Source organism: Meleagris gallopavo, chromosome 6 (assembly GCF_905368555.1).
Source record: "Meleagris gallopavo chromosome 6, MGAL_WU_HG_1.1, whole genome shotgun sequence".
Taxonomy (NCBI): Eukaryota; Metazoa; Chordata; class Aves; order Galliformes; family Phasianidae; genus Meleagris; species Meleagris gallopavo.
The window spans coordinates 7,306,886-7,329,287 of NC_139409.1; the positions used below are offsets into that span (position 1 = coordinate 7,306,886).

A 22,402-nucleotide genomic window follows, 5' to 3' on the forward strand; every position below is an offset into this window, starting at 1 on the left:
TTCGTGTTTCCCCCTCCTTTTTCAGTACTTTAGAACAAAGAACAGGGCTCAACATTGTCAGCAGCACAGGAACGTGCTCTGTGTCTCCAAGCCATTCAGTATGTCTTCAGTAAATCAGCAATTTGATGATCCTTGCAGCAGCAGAAGCCTTTCTTCAAGACAGCACTGCTGTCTCCTGTAGCAGATTACATGAACAGATGAGGTTTTTGCAGCCTCTGACAACTGCAAATTCAGGGCCCATACTACTGTCTACATGGGCTGTTTTAGCCCTTTTACTGTACAGTTTGGGTCCTAACATTTAGGAGATCGGTGCGATGCATAAAATATTTTAGAAGATTGCTTTTTGAGTTGCCTCCTGATGTTTCATTATTCACAAGGCGTATAATGGTGACAGAGCCTGTCTCCCTGGCTAGGAAGGATGATTTGTGCTCCTGCTATGGCATCTTTATGTAGAAAGCTACACTGAACTCGATTGCCCAAGCTTATATTAAAGGCTACTTGGTAGGCAAGTATGCTCTGACTTCTCCCCACTGCTCTATGCTTGTAGTAATGTATACCCCACATCTGCTAATTCTCTGGCACCTGTTACTTGGTGACATCTCTCCAGCTCCACAGCAGATCTGAGTCCCTTCAGTGTCACACTGACTTACTTTGAGACTGTAGGTGTCCACATCTACCTTGCACATGTATCTATCATTGCAACATGCTGGTTTTAGCAGGTGCTTAGAATAGCACCTGTAAGAGCTTTGCCCTGTTGGGGTAAGCCAGAGCAAGCTGCAATGCTGTGAATAGCAATGAGAGCCAGAAAAGCTTTTTTAAGGACACTATCAACTTGAAAATCACACTCTTGTCTGAGAATTGTATCTCTTCTAATTAGCAGTAGCCCTGTGACTGTGAGAAAGTAGCAAGGCATAAGACATATCTTAGATTGGTGATTATTTTCCTGATTGTGCTTCGAGCTCTGTTGTTCTTACTGCTTTTTCTTTTTTTTTGGGCAGTGGGGAGGGGGGGCTGCTTTGCATTAACTTCATTTATTAGGATGGCCATGCTCTGGCACATTGCACATTCTTTGCCTTAGGCTGTCCAGAGCTATCCTTGGAGCAGCAGCAGGAAGACTCGTGCTGCTGTGGTGGATGTGGATCTCTGTAGGTGTCTCCATTTCTCACTGAATCCTCTGAGGGCAGAGGAGCAGTCTGGCTGACTTGTGTGGTAGAGCTGGGAAGCAAGGAGGCATTGCTGAGCCATAATGCCTTTCTCTCCCTAACCCATGCATCTGCCAGGGTGGGGGGAGGAGGACTAGGAATCTTTTATTTCTGGAATCTGTCATGGCAGTGAGGAGCAATCTGAGTGATGAGTTAACTTCCAGTCCCGGTGGTAAGCTGGAAGCAGAGGGGATTTGTGGTGCAAGATATAACTTACCTTTCTTTTTTTTCTTTTTCTTTTTCTTTTTCTTTTTCTTTTTCTTTTTCTTTTTCTTTTTCTTTCTTTCTTTCTTTCTTTCTTTCTTTCTTTTTCTTTCTTTCTTTCTTTCTTTCTTTCTTTCTTTCTTTCTTTCTTTCTTTTTCTTTCTTTCTTTTCTTTCTTTCTTTCTTTCTTTCTTTCTTTCTTTCTTTCTTTCTTTCTTTCTTTCTTTCTTTCCTTTCTTTCTTTCTTTCTTTCTTTTCTTTCTTTCTTCTTCTTTCTTCTTTCTTTCCTTCTTCCTTCCTTCTCTTTCTCTCTCTCTTCTTCCTTCCTCTCTCTCTTTCTCTCTCCTCTTTCTCTCTCTCTTTCTCTCTCTCTTTCTTCTTCTTTTCTTTCTTTCTTTCTTTCTTTCTTTTCTTCTTTCTTTTCTTTCTTTCTTTCTTTCTTTCTTTCTTTCTTTTCTTTCTTTCTTTCTTTCTTTCTTTCTTTCTTTCTTTCTTTCTTTTCTTTTTTTCTTTTCTTTCTTTTCTTTTCTTTCTTTTCTTTTCTTTCTCTTTCCCCCTCCCCCTTTTCTGGGCTAGTTCTAGCTTCCCTTTAATTGTGTGTAACCATGTGGCCATACAGGTATGGTGTATGTCCTGGTCAGGGAGGTGATGACAGGATTTGGCCATTATGCCATTTTAAATCTTTATTAAATCTTTGTAGCCTTCACCATCTTTGTAGCCCTTTTTGTCCCAGCCCCGTGCTCTGTGGGTCACCTGGAACCTGTATTCAAAAGTTCTCACAACTTGGCACTCACCTCCTCCTCCACAACTCAGATCCCAGCCAGTAACCAGCAGGGCACGGCATGGCTGGGAGCTGGGTTTTGTGTTCCTCTCCTTGGCTTTTCTACCTGCCCATCCAGATGTATCCTAGCATGACAAGCCCTGTGTCAGGCTTTGTTGCCTTGTAACAATCTACAGAAAAAAAAGACTCAAAATACTGAAAATCCTGGTAGCTACTCAGTTTTCAAATTAAAATGAAGAGCATGTGCCTGGTTTTACCAACCCATCAGCAAACTCTACTTCTCTTAAAATCCAGTGACCTGCTGATCTCTGCCACTCAGATGCTATTCAGGTTCTAATGGCTGCTCATGTGCTGGGATTTTGATTCTTAGCAATGTTGAAGGGATATTTGTTACAACAAGGTAGATTTTTGCACAATGGGAGAGAGTCATATACTGTTTATATGATTCAGATAGAAATATATTTTATGCTAACCTTATAATTAGTTGAGAAAGTAATTTAGCAAATGGCTTTAAACATCGCCCTTGAATAAAAGGTCTGAAAAAAGGCTAATGCCAAGGATCACGTACAAACCTTGATTTCACTGTCTTCCCACTATTGGGGGAAGGCTTACATTTCTGATTGTGCCACTGTGACAAGTTTCAAGCAGTGTTGTTGATGGAGCTTGTACAAGAGAATGAACGAAATCTAGAGCTTGTTACTGAATGGCCTTTTGCTTGCATTTGTCATTGCAGTGTGTGTGTAAGTAGGCAAAAAAAAACAAATGTGTGCACAGATAGCAGTAGTGGCATTTAGTCAGCAGAGGGCAGGGTATGCTGAGTAGAAGTCCTTTCAGTTCAGAGAAATAAGGCTCAGGAAAGAGTTACAGAACCTGGGAAGGAGAAATTCTAAAGATGTCGGCATATCAATTCTTACCCCCCTACTTCTCCTTTTGGCAAGTTCAGCTGTTCTCACTTTCTTCTTAAGCTTTGTTTCTTAAATCTGTTTGAAAATTTCTTGTAGTTATTTCTGGGTTTCCACCTCCAACATACCATTAATGCTTCAGTTCATTTCAGTTATTAGGGTGCTCAGGGACATGATTTAGCAGTGAGTTGTTAAAGTTAGGGGTTGTATGGTTAGATTGCAGTTGGACTTGATGATCTTTGAGGTCTTTTCCAACCTGAGCCACTCTATGATTCTATTCTATACGTTTATGAGCTTTGCAGCTTTGAGCACCACATTTTAAGTTTCATAAACCCATTTTTTGAAAATCATTTCTGGCCTTATTCTCTCTATTTGGAAACATCAAAATAACAGCAGAGTTCAGCAAAGTAAAATTGCAATAGAGAAAGAGCTGTGGGGAGTTTTTAATTAATTAATTAATTAATTAATTAATTTTGAGCTGAGGTTGGGGAAAGGGCAAAAACTTGGAGGAATAAGTTTCAATTACTGAGAAGAGGATCAAATTGTCTTTTTCATCCTACCCTGGTTAAATACAAGAAGGAAAGGTTGGATTAGTCCTCATTAGGAGCCTCTTATAGGCACAAGCTGCTGTTCTTAAACTGGAATGGCCAACAACACGCTCATACTTTATCTAATACTATAGAATGATAGGGGGGTTGGAAAAGGTTCATAACTAATAGTTACTTCATTTGGTTCTTTAAAGGGAGCAGAAAACAGAGAGGGATAATTTGATGTGTGGGCAGAGGAACAGTAAGAAGTGCCACATGGTGACTGACAGTCTGGATTTCTGGAAAATTCCATGGCTGCTACCACCAACTGTACTGATGTGGTTTGCTTGAGGGAATCAGTAGTACCTTCAGTCTGTTACATAGGAAGGGCTCCGTGTATCTTTGGCTGAAGAGGAGACCAAGAGCATCATTTGTGTTGGCTGGGGAATCCTGTGTTACTTTAAGAAGTTAACCTCGAATTCCAGGCTAACACATCTGACCTCTGTCAACCCTCTTGTCATTTATTTTAGATAAGGGATCCATTTATTTATTTATTTTCCTATTTGTGACTCTCTAATCAGTGAGACTCTTACACAGATCTGCTTCTGATTTTGCTATTCAGAGAAATTTAAGCAGGGAAAAGCCAAGCCAAAAAAAAAAACAACCCACAGAACTTTTTTAGAACCCAACTTTGCTGGAAAGTTGGTTTCAAAAGTTGTGGATTTGTTAGACATGTTCAGATTAATGTGCTCTGCAGCGCAGTGAATATTAAAGGAACTGTCAAGAAGGAAAGTCTGTGTACGGGATAAATTAGGGCTCTCCAGGGATTAAAAAGATGTAGGATTTTTTTTTTAAGTAGCTAGCCTACTATTGAAAAATAATGAGTAGTTTCCATAGCAACCTCCTTTTCACATTGTGCACACATACTGTAGCAACATAAAAAAAGAACGGTATCAAAGAAGGAATAAAACTGAGCTGTGCTATTTGGATTTTTAAAAAATAGTCCTCCATTCTAAATTCTCTGTTTATAATGCAAAGATCAGTAATCACTGAGGATATATATGTATTTCTAGAATAAATGATCATAAAATTTTTCATCCAAATATTTGGGAAAAGGAAGCAAAGTAAGAAGTATTGCTCAGAAGAGGAATGGAAATGTTCTTCCTTTTCATGCTATGGGTTGAGCAAAAGCAAGAGTATTTCAAGCTACCAGCATCTTTTCGTCACCCTATACTGCTAATTGAGTTCAGGATAACAAGGAGACTACTGCTGTTATTTCCTGAATGCATGTCAAGATGTTTGACAGCTTGTGAGACACACAGTTTGGCCATCAGTTGATCTGTGCAGAGTAGGACCACAGGAAGATCAAGCTCTCCTGGCTATATGTTCTTAAGCTTAGACTTCTCTAAGGTTTGCCAGAGGTTGCAATTTCTTCAAGCAAGGCTGGAATTGTTTATCATTTCACAGAGAAATCAGAGAAGACGATGTCAAAACAGAAAGTCCAGCCAACAACTTTGAGAGAGTATTACTGTTGTTTGAATAGTTGAATCCAGAATTCCCAACAACCGTTGAAGGAACTGAAGCTGAGGAAACTTTCAGACACTCTAACTTTAGCAAGCTGAACTTTCTTGTGTATTCTCATCAGGAATATTCCTCCAAATGACCTGACTCCACAATATAAAAAGAAAACTATGATTTTTCTTTTCAAACATACACATTTTAGAGAAAAAATGAAAGGGGAAATTTAAATACTTATAGCAGAAGGGATTATAAATACGAAAATACGAAGTCAGAATGGGAGAAAAGTGAAAATTAGTAATAGTAATCATTATAATAAATTAGAAGATGGAGTTTCTAGAACTTTGATGAGGATAGGCTAAGGTGATTATTTCCTCGGGATCAAGTTTCATCAGTTATAGCCCTTATTCCCCCAGGGACATTGTTTGTTTGGTAATGTAACATCTGAGAGTTGCCTGACTCTGGATTGCTGCCCTGCATGGCACTCAGGGAACTGCAGGTGTGGTCAATGACTGTATCACAGTCAAATTTAATTTTCAGAGGAAATGTATTGTTCTCAGTCTTACAAGGTTTGGTTCTCAGTATCAAGTAAAGGGCAAGCTCCCTGTGCATTAAGATGTACAAGCATGTTCACGTGCACTGAATCCTTCAGTAAGAAGAAGGAAGTTATAGTAGGTTTAGACTGTTGGGAACATTATTTAGAATCTACACGAGGGACTAGTATCTGTGTTTCAAGAAGACCATTCAGTGCAATGAAGAGGATTCAGAGAAAACCTCTGGTGTTGGATAAAGGAAGGAAAAATATGCCTTGCTGAGTAGGTGGTTGAGTTTGATATGTTCAGTGTGGTAAAGAGCTCACAGCTTTATTGTGTCGTTCTGATCTGCTTGAAAAAGGGGTAAGCAGTGTCTGGTAAACAAAAGTGAAGGTAGGAGAAGGTTTCAAAATGAGGCAGGAAGACGTAGCCTGGCAGTGGAAATACTTGTCAGGAGTTATTCATAATGAACTTGGGAAATTTTGTAGTCAGGACTAATCAATTTTTTACAAAATACACTTATTTCAAGCAGAATTCAGATTCAATGACCCAACCATACTACCCTAACTCTAACAACCCTGTGCTAAATCATGTCCCTGAGCTCCACAACCAAATGGTTTTTAAACACATCCAGGGATGGTGACTCAACTCCCTGGGGAGCCTATTCCAGTGCTTAACAGCCCTTTCTGTAAAGAAGTGTTTCCTGATATTCAGCCTAAACCTCCCCTGGTGCAACTTAAGGTCATTTCCCCTTGTCCTGTCATCTGTCACCAGTGAGAAGAGACCAACCCCGCTCTCGCTGTAAGCACCTTTCAGATATTGGAAGAGAGCAGTAAGGTCTTCCCTCAGCCTCCTTTTCCCCAAACTAAACAGCCCCGGTTTTAATACCAAATGCTACTTTTTCATGGGAATATGCTTTCCTATAGCTCTAGGTTGTTCCAGAAAAATGGCAGCTTCTGATAATACTGAATAAAATAATAATATATTGTTTTTCCTGTGGTATTTTAGCGCATAGAACATTTGATGCAATATAGATTTTTAAGGTCATTTCATTAGTAATGAACTCAACAGGGTTCTTTTTTTGTGTCTGGTTATACTGTCATCGTTTTTAAAACATGGTCCTGAGGGAACTTGTAGGGAGTTCACTGTGGGGTTTCTTAAAGTCTGAAAGTCAATTTCCTCTACTAACATTAGAAAAAAAAAAATCTTATATGACTGCTAGGATGAGTGCTGTGATGTGATAACTTGAAAAAGATTCCAGCTCATTTTGTTTCTGTGAAGATCTTAAATGCACTTCCCCTTCATCAGCTCTCCATCCCACACCACTTACTTTTCAATTAATAATTTTTTTCCAAGTCCTTGCTCTTTGGGGAACATATTTTTATTACCTTAGGAATCCTCTTCTGCTTTTTACAGCTGCTTGGGTTATTTTACATACTTCCCATGTGGATTGTGAAAATCTCTAGTTACTATTGCAAGGCTAGGCATTCATTGGAGAGTTGTTCTAACCCATGTCTGCAGGTCTGATCCTGGCCCGTATGAATCAGCATGGGATTTTGCCAATAAGGCCATGGAGAAGATGCATCCCAGCCAGGTGGGTGCAGCCTGCTATGATTTTGCAGATGGAGGCAGGGCAGTGCCTGATCTGTTGTCCTGGCAGGAATTTTCTCTCTTTGGAGCTGCTCAAATTCATGTGACTTCTACAGGGCCAGAACTGTTGACCTGAGATCATCCTTTGCATAGTCTGTAGTTATTCAGTGTGCTCTTGCAGGGTGCCTCTATCCTGCTTTTCCTGTCTGCCATTGCTCCGAACGGACACTTGCTTTCCCCAGCTCTTCTAAAGCCACCGTAGCACTGAAATGGTTAAATAACTGAACCTTTTTAGTTACCATCACTGCTAGAAAGCACATTCAGGGGTTGTTTGAACTTCTCTCCAAGACACAGCTGACTGCTGGTGGTGTGTCTTCCTCAAAGGATGGCTTCCATCCTTGCTTGCTTCTCTGCAGAGAGAAAAAAAAGCCTTTGAAAGTACCTTCTGCCTCATCAGAGTAATGAGCGCTTAAAAAAAAAAAAAAAAAAAAAAAGTCAGCTCAGTAGTTCAGAATTTTGCAGGATTCTGTGTAATTAATTAAGATTTTTTTAAAACATTGGTTGCTCTGCCAGTCTGTGTATCTAGGTTGTGCCAGTTTCCAGGATTCCCCTCCACCCCCATCCCCGCCCCTCGCCCCGGTTCCTCGCACAGACGTGAGCAGCTGCAGCAATGGAAGACTTCTTTGTAGAGGAGGCAGCTCCAGTGGAACAGGTAGGCGGGCTGGGGTGGATGCTCACACTCTGATGTGCTGCCGATGGTCAGCAGTATAAGCCAATAGCCTAAGACTCCAACCAGCATGCAAACTCTTTCTGCTTGTGAATGAGCAAGGCTGCTGGTGCCTCTGGAAGACACACCAGGTGTAGCTCAGAGCAGCCTGTAACGCGGGATAAAGATGGCGGAACATCTGCGAGGAGAAGGTTAAAAACTTCCCCGTATTTTGCTCACCGAGCAGCTGTTGCCATCAGCAGGGAGCTCTCTTCCAGAGAGGAGGGAATTCAGCATGAATGAAGCTGAGCAGAGCAGGTCTGAGGTCTTGTGGGGAGCGGGGAAGGAGCAGAACGGGCTGGAGGCTTGGTGGATTTTCACTGCTCCCTGCTCAGGTGGATTCGTTGGCATTGCTTCTCTGTTTTTTCTGTTCCAAGTGATGTTGAAAGTGGGTAACTGACATCACTGAATCAAAACTGAATTTGCCCCTTATTTGCCCCTGTGCTGACTCACAGCATCTTCTTCCTATGTGACTTTTTGGCTTTGCCTTTTTGCATGTTGGTTACTTTTCAGGTGTTTACGCCTCCTGCCTCAGCCATACCCTAAACAAGCTTAGTTCTGGCCAAGCATGAACAAAAAGACTTACTTTGATCATTGAGTAGGGAAGAGATATGAAATGCCATGGAGTTTGACAGAAAGGATGCAGAACAGTGCTAATATCTCAGGACCTTTAGTCCAAACCTGGATTGTGAACCGTTTTCTTTGTTAGGACAAATGACAACTGCAGAAGTCATTTTTTGTTAATACTTCTGTTTTTTCACCATGCTGAGGCAGCAGTCTTTGAAGTGAAATTATATGTCAGAATTGATTTAAATTTCCAAAGGTATAATACTGCACAAATTGAGATTTTCAAAGTAGAAAATAATGTGTAAATTCAAATTATTCAAACCTATTTTTTGAATAATAGATACACTTTAGAATTACTCTCTTTTGCCGCCTCAGGAATGTGTGCTGAGTTTTGCTGCTTTTTGAGTAACTCTAAACGAAGTTGTGCTAAGTTAGCAGTATCAGGACTTACTGCATTTTTCCAGTGATCCTAATCCAGAGATAGCATGCAAGAAATAACAGGTGAGAGCTGGGAGGAAATAACTGCCAATGGATAAACCTGTGGGCGCAAGAGAAACCTGTACAGCAAATGGGAGCTGCTGGGGCCAATGTTGGCAGTGATGCTCAAGCATGCTGTGGCAGTGCAAGGCCTGCTTGCTGAATCAGGACGGAGCGTTCATGTCAAGTTATACCCAAAAATATATTCCTGATCTGGCTTGTGGTCAGATCTAGGGTTGACCAATTCAAGGACTTGCTATCCTGAGCTCTACTGAACGGATGGGCAGTTATTTGTCTATTGGACTTTGTGTTCATTGTGGTGAAAGAGGAATAATAGCCCTTCCTTACTTTCTGGGGATGCATGTAGATAAATACTTCATGAATCTAATGGGACCATAGCCACATTAAAGGGATGTAAAGAGGTAGATCATGTTCACTTCATGCCTGATACGGTGTTTTGAATCCAGCGATGATATCTGTGTCTCTGATTAGAGAAGATGTAGAATTTGAGTCTGCTAAATAGCTTCAGGAAAAAAAACATTCAGAACATTCACCTGGTAATACTTTGAAGTGAAAGTTCAAAATTTTGCCAAGTCACATCACGTTTCCTGACTCTTCTTTGAAATGAAAACCCACTGTTTCTGAACTGATTTGGTGAGTACACCTATTTTGCACATGGTGATTTCTCTTCATAGAAAACTGAAAATATCTATTGGAAGAGTGAGGAGTTATTGTCCTGGATTAAAATAAAGTAGGCACATCAGTAATAAGCTTCCACTTCTTTAAGCATATTTCTCTGAATGATTGAGATATAAGCTCATGATTCAATCTATATGGGCAGTTTGCTTGTGCTGGATAGCTCATTTTCATTTGCATTGATGCAAATGTTTGGCTAACAAGCAGAACAGGACTCTAGCTTAATGTTAGTGCTGGTCTGGAATTTATGACTTTGAAAGTGCCCTGCTTAATTGCTTGTTTCCCCTGGGAGTGGTGTGCCAGAGTGTAAAGAGCACTCTTAAACTCCTACAAAGGATCCTGTTCAGCCATTTCTTTTAGAAGTACTTCTGAAGGGAGTGCTTCCTGTCTTTGAATCGGTCAAATTCTGAACTGGGGAATTTTCTGTGTGTGTGTGTTTGTTTGTTTGTTTTAAGAGAAAGTTCTTACTTGCAATTATTATATATTACTATAGATTTCCTTATGCTTGCAGTCTTTTTACAAATGCTGATGCATGAATATGAGGAGGAGGGAGAGTGCACTATAACTGTATAACTGTTATGTAAGCATTTTGGATAATGGAAGAAGGAATACAATTAAAGCTTGCAAAACTGATAATTGCAAGCACTCTTAAAGAGGACAGGCTTAGAACTTCAGATGTTCGTGATAAATTTGAGTGACAGTGTGAAATCAATAAGATAAAATTCAATAAAAACAAATACTAAATATTGTAGTTAGGAAGGAAAGCCATATGACACTGAGACAAAAAGGGAAATAATTGGCTAAGCAGCTCTCTGCAGAAAGGGGTTTTTGTGGCTTATACATAGTGGATGACAAGTTAAATATAAATCCAAAATGCATGCAGTTGCAGAAGTAGTAGAGCTCATACCAGGATATATTGATAGATATGTGGTATTCAGTTATAGGAATTAATTATTCTGCTCTATTTGATATTGGAGAAGCTTGAAATTGACTATTAACCCTAATATGTTGAGGGAAGTATATGGAAAATGGAAAGAGTCCAGGTGAACTCAGAAGGATTTGAGAAGGAAAAAAAAAAAAAGAGAAAATGGAGAGAGAAATAATTCTAACAGTCTTAGTTATGCAAAAGGTGTTTTTTTTTCTTTTTAATGATAAAGGTTTCCTCCGGGAGATCTTAATTTGCAACAAAGAGATTTTGCTTAGATTTCAGGGGAAAGTTCATGATTAAGGAAGGCATTTTTTCTGAAGGGAAGAATTCAGAACAGAGTAGACAAACATCTGTCAATGGTAGTTGGGAAACTGTCTGTGGGAAGGGACTTGATAGTCCCCTGGGCTTTCTTCAGCAGTATGTTTCTGTCAATTTTATGAAAAGTAGATGCTATGTACTGGGGGAAAAAATGAGAATCAGCGTTGTGTGCTTCAGAAGAGTTTTGAGCTGTCATGGAAGAGAGGTGCAGAAACAAGACTTATGTATGCAGTACTGATAAGGTCGTGTGGAGTCAGTCACAGTGCATGGCATCCTCAGTGCATTACCACAAAATCATAGAATAGCTTGGGTTGGAAGAGACTGCAGAGATCGCCCAGTTAGAACCCCCTGCCATTGGCAGGGCTGTCACCCACCAGCTCAGGCTGCCCAGAGCCCCATCTAACTTGGCCTTGGATACCTCCAAGGATTGGGCTTCCACTGCTCTCTAGGCAACTTGTGCCAGTGCCTCACCACTCTCTGAGTAAAGAATTTCTTCCCAACATCTAACCTAAATTCTGATTCTTTAAATTATACAAGCGATTGATCTTATGTTGATCAGCATCATTCTCTATCATCAAAGCACACCATCCCTACCCCAGAGTTACCTACTGAAAAGTTTGCTTTCAGAGGCAGTCATTATTTTAAAGTTTTCCCAGTTTTTGGCTAAAAACAGAATATCTCACAGTGTTTTATGTTGAGATGGGGACACAGGAGAAGGAGGATGAGTCAGAGAAATCTTTCAGGGTACTCCAATGATTCCTTCATTGGAAAAGGTCCCATTTTACTGTTTGGCTGGCAGAGTAAAAACTAAACAGAAAATATTTTTACCCCGTGAGTTCCAGTAAACAGAATTAAAGAGATCATTGAATCATAGGATGGCCTATGGGTTGAAATGGACCTCAAACATCATCTAGTTTCAGCCCCCTGCTATGTGCAGGGTCTGCAACCACCAGACCAGGCTGCCCAGAGCCACATCCAGCCTGACCTGGAATGCCTTCAGAGATCTGTAACTCTTGTGTAGTAGGCAAATAATTGTTCCAGTGATTCAGTGTCTAGCAAAATCCTAAAATAAAAATAAGTAAACGAGGATGCTACTGATTTAGTATTCTTGGATTTATAAGTCTAGTGATAGTTACCATGGTTATATTGCAAGATATAAAAACTCTGAGTGCTTTCTGCTGGAAAGGCAGGTTTTCACAACTTAAGCATGATCTAGCAGATATTTTAAGAAACACATGGATATTTGGATCCTTCTGGAGTAATTCTGAATTACCTGTTGATTGCTGTGGCGATCCAAAACTAGTATAAAGCATGAATTGGGTTAAAATCATTAGAATATAACTAACTGGTTATTCTCCTGCAGGAATAAATAAGTAAATACATGAATAAATTTACCAACAACCTGTCTTCTGGATGAGCAGAACGGTACATCAGACTGTTTGAGTTTTTGCAATAAAGAGGAAATAGAGAATGCTGTACCATGGTATTTTAGAGCTGATTCAATGAGCCGAGTTCAATTTAAGGAAATGCATGCAATTAACTTGGCCCTTTCATCTACTTTCAGACTGTTTGCAGATCAACCTTGTCTGCAATATATTTATCTTTGCAGTCTGAGTACAAAAAGGTTCGGTACCTAGATCCTCTACAAGATATGATCACAGTGTATTTTATCTCAGTGGCTGAATAACTAAACATTTTAAAAAAATACATTGGCTACTTAACATGGATTTTTCTGGTTTGATTGTTTTGATAACTAATCTTGAAATTCATGATTCAGAAACATACTTCTAGATGGTCCCCAAAATGCCTTCATAGCCTCTAGCGGTTCCATGAGCCAGAGCTCTCCATGTGTTCAGTAATTCTAAATGAAATTTTCTTCTATGAATACCTTTGAATCCATGGAACTTGTTAGGCAATCTGTTTTTATCAGATATTGCATGGTTATGGCACTGGGAGATAGAATGAACAAGCATTCCCTGCCAACCTTCTCCTTTCCACACATTTTAGTAGACCCCTATCTTCTTACTCCTTTCTAGGTTGAAGAGTCTGAGTTTGTATAGCTATTCCTCATATGGAAGCCAGTCCCTGACTTCAGTCACCTCCTCTTGCCTTTATCTTCATGCTGTCTGTACGTGTGCAGGGAACTGCACACCATCTTCAAGATGAGGATAACTCAAATAAATACGTAGTGATCATTTTTTTTTGTTTTGTTCACCATTTCTTTCCTAAGCATTTCTCAGCGTTTGATTTACATCTTTGACTACTTCTAAGCACTAAGCTGGTATTTTCTTAGATCCATTTATTATACCTCAGGCTGTCCTTCCTGAGTGCCAATCACCCCAAATCCATTGTTGTCCAGGTAGACTATAGAACTGTTTCTCTTTAGTGCATCACTTTCCATGATTAGTTTCTTGACAGCCGTTTCTTTACTCAATCACCCATGAGAGTTTGTTTTAAGATATTTGCCAACCGCTTGGGAAAATCTTGCTGTTATTCCCTTCCAATCTCATTTACTGCCCTTACCTTGTTGGCTCTTCTTGGCTCTTCTGCCTTTACTTGTTATTAGAGACAGTTATTGGCATTAATCCTAGATCCACTGATGGATACATTCAGAGGGATGTCACTGCAGGAGAGAGACCCTACACTTAACATGCTAAATTCCCTTCTGCTGCCGTCACTTGTGTACTGGCTTGCTTTGATGCTGTCTAGTATTGTTTTCCTTCCTCGTGGTATGATTGGAAGTATATCATAAAACAAACAAGTATTTTGAGGTTCTTCTTACAGTTCTTCCAGTTTCAACACCAGACTTTGGGCAGTAACGCTAGTTGAGAAATTTAGTCTCTTTATGGAGATAATTTGTCAGTGGTTTAAAAATTGGACGTGCTAGATTTATGGTTCTGGCAAACTAATGATCTCTTTTTCCAGTGCTTTGTCAAAGCTTGGAGGGCTGCCCATCAGCCAATCCAAGCACTGGTGTCTTTAGAGGAATGTGTTTCTGGTGATTGATGAAGTGTTGTTTTCATCATAAAATCGTTGCACTGAGTCTTGACAGAACGCTTCTGATTCCAGCACATTTATTAGATTGTATATGTTCATGCCATTGATGCCACTGTAATAGCTTCCTGTATTAGGTTGCAGTGAAGTTAAAAAAAAAGATAGCCAAAGAGCAATGTATACATTTGCATAGATTGCTGAAAAGGATGTCAGATAAAATACTGCTGTGTTTTTATGTTCTGAGTATGACTTGAATTGCAGCCTTCTACCAGCTGATAAATTCCTGGGGTCAGATATGGTTGAATGAGTTTTTGCCTTGATGAGTCAAAATAAAGATGTGGGTGTGAGTGGTTGTTTGGAGAACTCACAAGGTGAAAGAAATATGAAAGTTAATGGCTCTAGGAAATGCAGTGAAGGTGGGAGAGAGCATATGCTTTCAAAGGCTGGAACTTATTCACACTTGTTTGGGTTGCATCTATGATGTGATGCAAACACAGATTTATTTCTGGATAGGAAGAAACCAAAGTAACTCCCTTTTGTTTAACAGTGCCTTTATTTTTCAGTCTCCCAGTAACCTAGCAGATATCTAGGTCCTCTTTTCTATGTATTTAATGTGTGTAGCATTTACACTGTCCCTCACAAACGTTCCTGTTAAATGACGCTATAACTCTTCATGATGCCTTACAGTGATTTAAAATGCTATAAAAGAGATTTCTTAGAAGCACAGCAGCCATTCACATGTCTAATACTCTTTGAAAGCCTGCACAAACAGTAGTAGTTTTTGCCCTTCAGAAAAACCCTGATGGTTCTGTGCCTGTTTCTGGGTTTGTTGCACTGCTTTGGGAGTAGCAAAGTATCACTCCAGGGGGAAATGTGAAATCAGATTCCTCCTGGCTGCAAAGGAAAGGTTCATTTCCTCCTTTGAGCATTAGTGCTCCATATTGTGCTTTATCTGCTAGGACATTGATTTGTGGGCAGGTGACACTGCTTGTTTCTAAGTTAGTAGGATAGTATTGTAGTGGGTAAGAAGTTACAGTGTAACAATGTTACAGAGAGAGAATGTTATTAGAGGCAAGATGATGATCAGCTTTGTTTTCTTTTTGCCGTATGTTCAAGTTGGAGCTGCTAAAAAACACTGTTAAAACATTCTCCCCAAATATTATGTTTCACATTTGATGTTTTAAATACTTTCCAAATAATCTAACACATACCACACTCTGTCAGCTAATGCTAGTAAAAGCAGCTTCAATGGTGTAGCTAATACCTGTGCTTTTCTGTCATATCCTGACCAGCCGTTTTGCTAAGCAGATTTTCTTCTCATCCTTTGCTGCATCTGATGAATGTGTCACAAATATTTTTGTGAGTTACTTTCAGGCTGTACATTTGTTTATCTATTAAACAGTGTCCTAGCATACACTTGTTGAGTGGATTGGAAGAGCTCTCTAGCATAAGACTCAGCTTAAAATGCAGCAGGAAGTTTTTTGGCAGTATAGTTAAGTGATCTTTCCAGTAAGGGAACATAAACCAAGTCCTTACAGAAGAAATGTGGAATAGGGTGTCAATAGGAGGGATAAGAAAGCTGGGGGAAAAGGCACTAAGTCCCCCATCTCGCCTTGCTATGCAAATGACATTTCACAGTGATGCAGTAAACACAGAAGTGGTTGTGCCATTTATTTAACTTTTCTTCCATGCTAGTGAAGGATGTAGGAATGTTTGAGGCACAAAACAGGTTTCTGCATGGTGGGAGGCTGCAGGAGGATGTGTCTCAGCAGCGGCACGTACACCTGCTGTAATAAATCCAGGCATCTGACGTCAGTTCTCCCCACTATTTTGTTCTGTCCCTGATGTGACACTCCTTCTCTTTCATGTCTCAGGGTAATCCTAAGAACTGCTGCTTGTTAATATTCCTCAAACCAAAGATTTCCTTTGAAGAGACTTTGTCTTGAAGAGTTAGGAAGACTAATGCAGTCTTCCAACATTTCTCCTGCAGTCATCTCCTTGCCGATGACCTCTGCTGTCTGTTCTCATCAGCCTTGCATGCACTGTAGCACATAGTTCAACTCAATCCCATATCAGTGTGTGTGGACTGGGCTAGGGTTTGGGTGCCTGGAGCAGTGAATACTTCACAGAGGAAAAAGTTGGAGAGGTATTTCAGGAGAAAACAGATGTTGTGGAGGCATATCTTAAGGAGGTCTGATTCATAAGGTCAAAATTCATATGGGAATGAAGTTAAGGTTAGGCACAGCAAATCTGACCTGATGTGTTTACTCATAGTATGTTTTTCAGCTTTTGGATGCCTGTGTATCATTTCTGAAAACGTCTGATCCTTATTAAATAGCAGAGACCAATTAAGCTTTTGAGCTAGGTAGTTGACTCTATTTCTGTAGGGTTCATATCTTTTGCTTGTAAGGGTTGTGATTGTAGATATCAAACTAGACTTTGTGTGTAGTGTTAAGTGTACATTTATTTATTCATTCAGCCTTTCGAAACTGTCATGGAAATTTATCAGCTCAGCCACAAAGACTAATCTTACAGCTTTAGCAGGATGGAAATACTAATGACATTTTACTCGTCCATCAAAAATAATTACTTATCCCGGCTGAGTGGGCAGTGGAATTTGTAAGAGTCAATTAAATACCTACATTTAGGAGAGTTTATATCATGTTCTTGTTGTAAAGCACTTTGATTCTTACCAGGGCTATATAAATTAACTACTTCAATGCTTTCCAAGAAACCTCAGTGGTGCAGAACTGAGATTCATTGGCACTTTTTTTGCTGTTAAGAGTGGCTTACGCTGAGAAGCAGATAATAGAAGATATCTACAGTAGCAAAGTGATTTCTTTCAAATGCAGTAGTGGTAAATACGTAATAGTAATTGTTGTGTAATAATAGATGAAGTGACACACACAAAAATAAAAATAAAAAGCATCAGTATTAGCTCAAGTTTTTTTTACAAGACTTTTAGCAAATAAGGAACCACACATCAGACTGAGACCTTCTGAGGGGAAGCGCAGTGCTGTAGATCAGTGTAAAACCAATACAGAGATGCTTGCAAAGAGGTTTGGTTCTTGGAGAAACTGGGCTTCTCAGATGTGCACATCCTGGTCATCCCTGCTGTCCTGCAGAGGCCAGCCTTGGGAAAGGTGGTGACAGTACCTGAGCTTTGAGCACTTGCATTGCCCATCCCTTGAGGAGAGCTGAAGAGGAGGCACCACACTGTTCTGAGCACTGCAGTGGTTGGAGGACTTCTTATGCAATCTTATCATCAATCTTAGGCACAGGAATGGGTTGCTCAGGGAGGTTGGTGGAGTCACTGACCCTGGAGGTGTTCAAGGAATGTTTGAACGTTGTGTTGAGGGTTTAGTGAGAACTACTGGTGGTAGGTGGATGGTTGGACTGGGTGATCCTGTGGGTCTTTTCCAACCTTGGTGATTCTATGATCATTGTCAGGGTTGTGATAAGAGAAGTGCTGGGTTACAAAACAGCTCATATTTCCTATGAATGACTCACCAGGTAAGAAGTTGATTATCCACATCTACATGAGTCTTAGTCACCTGGTGATGTTCCTGAGAAATGGGGGACCGGTGATCATCAGCTGCAGGGATGATACATCAGATGGCACTTGTGCTTTCATTTTTGATGGAGAAATATTCTTGAAGCTATTTTCTGCATCTAAAAGATTTCTTCCAAATAGCCAGTTTCCACTGCTGCAAAAACTGATGTTCTCCAGGCACGTAGTTCCAGGTCTAATTTCTGACAAAGAGGAGATTAGCTCAGGATTTATGTAAAGAAAGTCCTGGGTGTAGAATAAATTGAATAGCTCAATTTATTCTGACATAACTCACAATTGGAGTGACTGTCCCTTAAATGTCACAGAGACATGGGTCATCGTGGAATTATTACAGGTTTGAGTCATACACTTAAATAAAACATGGAAATTGGAAATCAAAGAGTTGTCAACCCATCAGGCACATCACCTCACTTGTACTGAATATACCCTAGGACCCGTTGAGAGCAGAGTCTGTTGGCTGGATTGATACTCCTCTCTGTTAAGTCAGTTCAGTGCGAATTTTACCAGCTGAATGTAAATGGTAAAAGGCTCTGATGACATAAATACATACAAAATTCCTTTTTTTTTTTTTTTTTCCCCCAATATGCCTAGGCAGAGCATTGTCTGGAATGTTTCTCAATAGTTATAGAAAATGAAATGACCACTAACAATAAAGACTGTGATGGGAAGATTTCAGAGTGTGTTCTGCAATATTTTATATTCAATACTGAAACAGTATGCATAAAAAAGGGAAACAATAAACCATTTCCTTTTATAACACTAAAAAGCTTCCATCCGTACTAAAACCATTAAAACTATAGACCACCCAGCAACCAATTAAGCCTACAGTAACAAAATGACCATTCAGCACCATTAAGCTCTCAGAATTAGGTAACAAATTTGCTCAGCCAGCCAGTGACATTAAATAATCATACATACATAACCTCAACTAGTTCATAAATCAAAGCTACACAAAATCATTATCCCCTTGCATGTCTTTCCTGTGTAAGATTTCTGCTCTCCTTCCAACAACTGTGCACATTAAGGGCTCTTCCAGATGAACAAGGAGAGGGAGGAAGTTCTGAGCCTTGAAAGCATGCTCTTCTAAGGACTTCTTCCTGCAAGAAGGCACTTACAGCTCAAATGCTTCTCCTTTGTGTAACTCGTGGAGAGCAGACAAATACTAGTGAAATCTCGTATGAATAGATTCATCCTTGTGCTCAACTTCTGTGTGTTTTTTTTTTTAAGTAACCTTTGGTCAGTGCAATATACTTCATTTATTGGTGCCTTGGTTTCCACCACGTAAGGGTAAATAATATGGTTTCTCTCCATCAAAGGGAGAGTAAATAAGTTGCAAACTGCAAGGCAGCCAAATACCAAAGAACCGGAACTAAATAACTGCCTTAAATTATAGGGCATTACCAGATCACAACCCATGTGTTAAAATCTCTACCCACAGATGAACATCTGTCATGTTCACCATAAAACGCACCACGTTTATTGCTTCACCCATGAGCAGGTACAAGGTGAAGCCTGTGAGAGAGTGCTTCATATTGAGCTCACCTTAATAGTTGTATATTTTTCTGTGCCTGAAAGCCTAGAAGTTGCCTTGTGTTTTCTACAGTAATGTGATGTAAGTCTCTTGTTTGAGCATGGTTATTAGGATGTGACTCGCTGGGTCATCCCAGCCCATCAGACTGGCAGTGAAGTTCCCACCATGGGAGTTGGAATTGCTGGTCAGATAAGCTACTGGAAGATAAGTCATGGCCTGAATGATTGTCCTTACCGTCAGGTTTTTCATTCTTCATAAAGTCGTCATTTATTGCTAAGCCTTTCTTAGAGCAGATATCACTGGAGCCTGTTTGTTAATATATGGAGGGCAATATGACAGTAAATTAGAATTTTCTCAGGAAAATGTCTGAAAATTTCCAAATAGCTCTGTTGAGACTGTGAAATAAGCTTCTAAAACTTTGAGTGCTTTCTATGTGGATCTAAGATGCTAAGACAAACAAAGAGCTCAGCTTTGAAGGTTACATTTAAAGAATGAAAGCAATAAAGAAATATAGATGGAATTGAAAGGCAGGTAGGGACCAAGTCAGCATTCAAGATGAGATGAAAGAGCTGTAAAAAAAAAAAAAACAGTCAGAAAGTTATCTATCTGTAGCAGGCAGGGTAACTGACGTTAAAAGTAGAAATATTTAGAGATAAACTCTGTATGAATATTGATCTGTATTATTCATGGTTTTAGAAATGTGCTGGGAAAAAAAGGAGTCTGTGCTTGTGGTATAAGACTGAGGATTAATACAGTTGTGTTTCCTGAACTCTATTAGGGAAAGAAAATTATTTCAAAGTATTTCTCCCCCTTACAATTACCAGCTTTTAATCATGATGATGTTTGGTGTAGAGAAAAGTGTCATCTCATAATGAAGAATCCAAATGCAAAAGCAGGTACTTGTACAACCAAACGCTCTGGGAAACCAGAAGTCACAATTCCTGTAAACTCTTTATAGCAGTTTTTTCAAATCAGACAAAATGTAGCTGTTCAAGATTGGCAGTGTATAAGGTCATTCAAAAAGTACATTACTCACCCAAGCTGGATTTGAGTCTCTGGCAAATCTATTTAGACAGTAGTGGTGTGTGAACAAAACTCCAGCTGATCAGGTTTGCAGCACAAACTCAAAATGAGTTTGTCACTCTTCTAAATTCCACCATACACTGGTGAAAAATTTATGGAAAAACAAAAAGAAGAAATGGCAGAATCAGTTTAGTTTCCTGTCAGCTAAAAGGTGCAGACAACCTTGCATGAATATGATACATCGGCAAGCTCTTGTCAGTATAATCAGGGATGGCACACCAGCATAAAAGACAAGAAGTTCAGATATTAATGGTCTCAATCTGGACTTCTGTTCTTGGATCTTTAAGGCCTAATCACACCTACGGACCTCTCTCTTGGCTTTTCTGCCCTTTGCCTTGTAGATACGTTGTGCACACTGTCAAAGTGAGAGGCTCTTATTGAGACATATTTTATAAGTAATAAGACTGCGTACACATCAGGTAACTTGCAATAGCTGATCTTGAATAGCAACTGCTGGGTTAATTTCTGTTTAAACAGACCCTAGTAACTTGACAATTTTCATTCTGCTGAGCTCAGACCTACCTTTCTTCTTCTGCCCTCCTTCTGTAAGCCAGTTATGATTGCATATGTTGCATAGGATGTAGAGTTCAAAGAACTGGAATTACAGATACTTAGTTTTGGGTGATAAACAATTAACATTAAGTCAGGCTTCAGCTGCTCTCTCTCAGATTTACACTCAACTCTTGTGTTTTGGAAATAAATAGAGGAACAGAAAGTGCAGCATTTGTGCAGCTGTAACAGAAATGGTAAATCAGGGCTTGAAGCAGTGATTGTGCACCAGGTGGAAAGGCAGGGCCAGGGGAGCTCAGCTGCATGCAGTGCACTTGAGTGACTGGAAGGGGTGGAGCCAATATCCCTTCCTAGACCTCATTTATGGGTTGGCAGTGGAGGATGGCTGTCTTGCTGGAGATTCCTACCTACCTGAGGCCTTCTGAAGGTAAGCAGCTTCTCTCCTTGTTTCTTTGCCCATAGCTGTTGTATTTGAGCAAAGCCTTGCTTGCTGGACCTTGCTACTCAGCTATTATTGCTGTGCTTTCCTTTGTGTTACAGCAGTAGAAGGTTTCTTCTGAGAAGTTTAATGGCAATAGATGCATTGAGAATCAAAGATGCAAAGTCTCATGGCTGATCAGGCTCTGAATAAGCAGTAATAATGTTGCTGTCCCACGCAAACTGGAACAGTGCCTGGGGTCATGCCTGTCTCATGGAATGAGTGACTTACATAAGGAAACCCCTGTGATTACAAACAGGTGTCATATCACTTTTTCTATTAAACTGATCAAATGGGTTGAAATCCCCAGTGACTCTGTTATTAAAGTTCATACTATAGGCTGCGAGGTGCAATTGACTGGAATCTCAGGGGAAGGGGAGCTTTTCATGGGAAATGAACTCTGGCCAGTTTAATTTTCTTTTTTTCATTAATAATTGCCTCAGTGTCTTTTGTATGTGTGCTGCATAAAATAATTACAGGTGTTCCATCCCCCCCTTTTTTTAAAGTTGCTACATTTTGGCTTGAAAATTGAAGCTCAGTTATTTCCTCTTTGAACTGATAGTTACTTTTGTGTGTTTAAGGATTTATTGCTGGTCTGAGTAAAATGCTGTGGAGGAAAAGCAGTCTTGAAAGCATGGTAATACGTGAATTGGCCAAGCAAGGTAAAGAGCACTGAAATCAGGCTGTTGTTTCCTGCAGTGTTACTGAAATGAGGTGATAGCAAGGTGGGGGTTGGCCTCTTCTCCCAGATACCAGTGATAGGTTGAGAGATAATGGCCTTACATTGCACTAGGCAAAGTTCATGTTGGATATTAGGAAAAATTTTTACTCAGAGTGGTGAGGCATTGGAGTAAGCTGCCCAGGGAAGTTTTGGAGTCACCATCCCTGGAGGTATTCAAGAAAAGGACACGTGTGGCAATGGGGGATGTCATTAGTGAGTGTGCTGGGGCTGGGTTGATGGTTCAGCTGGATGGTCTTAGAGATCTCGTCCAGCCTTAATAATTCTATGACTGGGGAGCAGTTGGAATGAACCAACTTTTGGTGTTCACAGTTAATACAGACTCCTCTTTTGAACCATTATCAGGTTGGTTTTGTGTAGACCAATCATGTTTTGTTGTTTTTCGTGTTCTGTCTCAGTGTAATTTGAATTTCTATTCTGGGATGGTTTCTTTATATTAAGTGTAATATTGGTGTGGTACTGTGAAAGCCACCATGCTAGAGTTTGG

At 39.9% G+C, this 22,402-nt stretch overlaps 1 protein-coding gene across 2 annotated transcripts in view; it reads left to right on the top strand.

Moving 5' to 3' along the window:
- DPP6 (dipeptidyl peptidase like 6) overlaps positions 1–22,402 on the top strand; it is a 492,473-nt gene that overhangs the window by 148,404 nt on the left and 321,667 nt on the right. The gene's annotated exons all lie outside the window — the stretch shown is intronic.